The sequence below is a fragment of the Cucurbita moschata genome, unplaced genomic scaffold (genome assembly GCF_002738365.1).
Source record: "Cucurbita moschata cultivar Rifu unplaced genomic scaffold, Cmos_1.0 Cmo_Scf00115, whole genome shotgun sequence".
Lineage (NCBI taxonomy): Eukaryota > Viridiplantae > Streptophyta > Magnoliopsida > Cucurbitales > Cucurbitaceae > Cucurbita > Cucurbita moschata.
In genome coordinates, this window is record NW_019268631.1 from 153,174 (window position 1) to 159,173 (window position 6,000).

Below are 6,000 nucleotides of genomic sequence, written 5' to 3' on the forward strand. Positions count from 1 at the left end.
CGTGAATTGATTTGGGTGGGTTTGGTCTGAGGTAGAATTCTGTTACAATATGTTCCCTACGGTATATTCCCCTTCAATTCTATTACAATATGTTCCCTATGGTAACTGGGTTCATGAATTATGGTCAACATACAGTACTAGTTGCAAGGTACATTGGTTAGAGTTTCATGATTACTTTATCCCGTGCAAATCATTTGCTTGTAACTATTTAATATCTTTACAAAAAATTAATCGCATCAGAGCGTTTTCGCGGTCGAATCCATTTTGAATTTGATAAATGCATTGCTTGTGAAGTATGTGTTCATGTATGTCCTATAGATCTCCCCGTTGTTGATTGGAAATTTGAAACGGATATTCGAAAGAGACGATTGCTTAATTACAGTATTGATTTCGAGATCTGTATATTTTGTGGTAACTATGTTGAATATTGTCCAACAAATTGTTTATCAATGATGGAAGAATATGAACTTTCTGACGGTGTTAATATAACACATACGGAAGCAATTTGGATCTTAGGCACTCTTAGAACATCAATTATAGTAAATAACTAGCATGTTCATAGGTATTAAAACTTAATGAGTTTGAATATTAACCTTCTGTAGTTCGAACTCCTTTTTCCTCACGAACCGGTTTCGAACCATCACTAGTGTCTTCTCCACTATCCTCCGGCCTTAGAACGGGATTGTGGAATCCGGTGAGTGACTAAACTTGGGAGGGATTTTGTATATGTGAAGAGTGTTTGTGAGAGGTTTTTCTCAAGGTTTTTCACCAAGAAGAAGAAGACCTTCCGTGTACCATGATCACTCTATTTAAAGAGTCATGTTTGCATGTTCATGCAAATTTGAGATCACCAAATTTTGACACTTAAAATTCCACTCAAATGTTTGGGATTATGTGGCAAGCATGCATGTTTGAGTTAACCAAATTTTGACACTCAAAATTCCACTCAAACTTGTGGGGTTTATTTGGCAAGCATGCAAGTTTGGTTAAACCAAATTTTGACACCTCAAAATTTCACTAACATGAATTTTTCCATTAAATGAAGTCAACATTTTGTCTTTCTTCATTTTAATTGAACAATTAATTTGAATAATGAATTTCAAATTAAAGTAACATTAAATGATTAATTAAACTATTTAATTAATATTTAATATTAATTCAAATGCCAATCCCAATCAATTCCGACACATAATTGATTAAGATATTTAAATCTTATTTAAATATCTTAGATTCTCTCCTTTTGTTTAATTCGTAAGTAAAACAAAAATGCGGTTAAATATATCGTATATATGTAGCGCATATTCCCTAATTTGAATTCGAACACTTCGAACTCACTCGTCACACTGTTCTATGGTTTAGTCCGATATGAGCTAGCAGAGGGACCTAATGGACCTATAGATCATGGGCTCCAACGATCCAAGATTAACCGGCTAAACTCATTAACATTGTTAACCAACATTCGTTAACTACTAGGACACTCCACTATAGCCTAGTAGTTGCACTCCCCTCACTATAGATATATTTCTGTCCATTTGATATAACCATGATTAGTAAGTCGATCCTTCACAGGTTGTTCGTAACTAGAGCTGGGTCAATTTATCGTTTTACCCCTGAAGTTACTTCTTGTTCCTTATGTCCCACTGATCCTCTAATGAACAATTGGCTTGTGGTTCAACCAGTAAACCGAATCCCTTCAGGCCAATGAGAGGGTGGGGCCGCTTGTTCAAAACCTGGAGTCAGTATTTAAGGGAACTACCTCTCTTCTATCCCTAAAAGTTGATAGGAGTGAGTTCCATCTTGCACCCCACGTCCCCAGCCATTCTCCCAGTCTTACTCCTGAAATGGGAGGCCTATTGAGTCGGCGAACTTGAGCCACTCTCACCCATGTAAATCTAAGGATAATTCCGAATAAATAGCAATTCATGGTTAGCTCAGGATTAAGATCGAGTACCTAGGTCATCGAATGAAAAAAAATCAGGCTCAACAGTAAAAGACATTATAAAGTGAGAGTGATTTTCTTCATGGTCCGATCTTATGCAATACTCATTACATAGGACACCCCCACTCACATGTCTCTTCATATACAATTTAGTGATCACATTGTTTATGTCATGTACAAAAGTGGGCCGCATTAAGAGGATTAAGCAAGGACTTGGATCTTAAGAAGTCACTCCTATATCCTAACAAGTAATCTTAAGGAGTTAGACCTTTGGAAAAAGGATTGGAAAGGAAAAAGGAAGCGAAAAGGATGAAAAAGTCATTTTTCCAATTATCAATGATTTTCTTGGATTTTTAGTTCCTTATTTACAAAGAATTTTAAGATGTTAAGAACAGAAAAAGGACCAAGAAGGGATGAAGAATATCTAGAAAAATTATGGATTGTTCAGGAAAAATAATATTAAAATATTTAGAAAGTGGCAAATGACCAAAATACCCCTAGAAGAATGTAAAGTTACGAAAATGCCCCTTTGATCAGAATCAAAGCATCAGTGACCATATAAGAAATATCTCATGAAACTCAAATATCAGCCGTTGGATCTTTTCCAAAATTGGATATGATCTAGAAGATGGATAGATCATCACATCCAACGGCTATTATGCAAAACGATAGTTGGTGAGCCTCTGATCGGAGTAGATATTTTCGACGGATCATCAAGAAAATCCAACCACTAATTCACAACGATTCTGGAGCTTTCAATGTCGGTTTAAGCTCCACCTATAAAGTCTGAAGTAGGGGCAACAGTATGGAAGAAGACTCGAGCAAGGTCGAGAACCCATTCGAGAGTTATGAGCGTTTAGTTTCTAGGTCTCCTACTCTTAGGTTTTTTCCAAATTCGAGAGCCATTCTCCACCATTTCCTCTCAAACTTATTCCTATAGTTTTTAAACAAGATTACCCACAAGTTCTATGAAGGAATTGAGAGCCGAAACAAAGTAGAATAAGCTACCCAAGAGATCGAAAATTTGGCGTTTCGAGTGAGTTACATACCGAAAACGATTTCTGGAAATTAAGGTCCCACACTCAAAGACGTTCCTCCAAACCAATTCCTATAGCTTGGGGTAAGGATATGAAAGAGGTTACATGAAAAAATAGAATCTTGAAAACCCCTATAATGCTGCCCAACAAGATCTCCTATTTTAGCTCTGGCGAGGAAAATGATTTTGGACGAAATTTAGAGGGAAATATCGTAGGCTACGATACACGAAAAGGTAAGAAATCAATCCCAAGCTCTTCCTTATAATACCATCTTTAAGTTTCATGAAGAAATCGAGGGTAGAAACGAAGATATCGGGGCTATGGAAGGCCACTTTCAGATGGCAGTGCAAAGGACGTGCGCGTCTTCTTCCTGTCCAGAGGAAGACAACGATGACGTGGCCGGTTAAGTTGAACCGGCCAAGTCAGCCCAAAATATGACCTTCCCTCAGTGTTTCTCAATTTTGTTAGTGTTAATATAACACATGCGGAAGCAATTTGGATCTTAGGCACTTTTAGAACATCGATTATAGTAAATAACTAGCATGTTCATAAGTATTAAAACTTATTGAGTTTAAATACTAACCTTTTGTAGTTCAAACTCCTTTTTTCTCACGAACCGGTTTCGAACCACCACTAGTGTCTTCTCACTATCCTCCGGCCTTAGAACGGGATTGTGGAATCCGGTGAGTGACTAAACTTAGGAGGGATTTTGTATATGTGAAGAGAGTGTTTGTGAGAGGTTTTTCTCAAGGTTTTTCACCAAGAAGAAGAAGACCTTCCGTGTACCATGATCACTCTATTTAAAGAGTCATGTTTGCATGTTCATGCAAATTTGAGATCACCAAATTTTGACACTTAAAATTCCACTCAAATGTTTGGGATTATGTGGCAAGCATGCATGTTTGAGTTAACCAAATTTTGACACTCAAAATTTCACTCAAACTTGTGGGGTTTATTTGAGTATGCAAGTTTGGTTAAACCAAATTTTGACACCTCAAAATTTCACTAACATGGATTTTTCCATTAAATGAAGTCAACATTTTGTCTTTCTTCATTTTAATTCAACAATTAATTTGAATAATGAATTTCAAATTAGAGTAACATTAAATGATTAATTAAACTATTTAATTAATATTTAATATTAATTCAAATGCCAATCCCAATCAATTCCGACACATAATTGATTAAGATATTTAAATCTTATTTAAATATCTTAGATTCTCTCCTTTTGTTTAATTCGTAAGTAAAACAAAAATGCGGTTAAATATATCATATATATGTAGCGCATATTCCCTAATTTGAATTCGAACACTTCGAACTCACTCGTCACACTGTTCTATGGTTTAGTCCGATATGAGCTAGCAGAGGGACCTAATGGACCTATAGATCATGGGCTCCAACGATCCAAGATTAATCGTTTAAACTCATTAACCTTGTTAACCAACATTCGTTAACTACTAGGACACTCCACTATAGCCTAGTAGTTGCACTCCCCTCACTATAGATATATTTCTGTCCATTTGATATAACCATGATTAGTAAGTCGATCCTTCACAGGTTGTTCGTAACTAGAGCTGGGTCAATTTACCGTTTTACCCCTGAAGTTACTTCTTGTTTCTTATGTCTCACTGATCCTCTAATAAACAATTGGTTTGTGGTCCAACCAGTAAACCGAATCCCTCTCAGGCCAATGAGAGGGTGGGGCCCCTTGTTCAAGACCTGGAGTCAGTGCTTAAGGGAACTACCTCTCTTCTATCCCTAAAAGTGGGTAGGAGTGAATTCCATCTTGCACCCCATGTCCCCAGCCATTCACCCAGTCTTACCCCTGAAATGGGAGGCCTATTGTGTCGGCGAACTAGAGCCACTCTCACCCATGCAAATTTAAGGATAATTTCGAATAAACAGGAGTTCATGGTTAGCTCAGGATTAAAACCGAGTTACCTAGGTTATCGATTGAAAAAAAATCAGGCTCAACAGTAAACGACACTATAAAGTGAGAGTGGTTTTCTTCATGGTCCGATCTTATGCAATACTCATTGCATTGGACGCCCCCACTCACATGTCTTCACATGTACAATTTAGTGATCACATTGTTTATATCATATACAAAAGTGGGCCGCATCCATAGTGTCCCCAGAATAAGGTACTCAGCCTTATCCTTATACTATAGATCATTTTGACTATATACTTGAACTTGATCCACTCTTATATCTCTACATATAGTTCAAGTAATCATACTATGGCCAGAGTGTTCTTAGTTTATTGGATTTAGATTAATGATCGTAAAGTTCACTTTATTCAATAACAATCTTTACTGAATAAACAACAATAATAACTTTATTGAAAATAGAATATGTTTTTGTTTACAAACTATGAGTTGTAGGACATAAAACCCAACAAATTTTAACCCCCTTCTAGACTGATTCTCATGACAAGCCTTATGGTTCCAAAAGCTAGACACAATAAGGAGTCTATTGAAGGAAATGTGAAGTAGTTTGGATACTAGAAGCTCAAGAACGGAGGTCCCAAACGTCGATGATGAGGTAAGTAGCCACCTTGGACTTTTCTTAAGAAATACTTGTAGGAATCGATTGGATTTTCATATGAACCCTAAACCAAGTATGACACAAGGATATATGAAAGAAAAACTCAAAGAACCGTAAGATAAGGCCCTGAATCGACCAAATTGCTCGAGATTTAAGGAATGTTAAAATAACTCACTAAATGAGCCCGGATGGCTATGAAATTTTAATGATGAGCATATTATAGCATGTTTAGGTTATATGTGAAATTTGGTGGTCAATAGATAAGGATAAGTACGTAAACCAAGAAATGGGGCAAAATTACCATAATGCCCTTAAGGATATTTACCTACGGTTCATGACCTAGATGATCTCCAAATGTTATGAAACTCTACAGAAGATCTTATTTTATGATGATTTATGGGGTGGTAAAGTTTGAAAGCTATTGGAACTCGTTAAGTAGCAAAACCAAGAATTTGGGGTAAAATGACCATAATGCCCC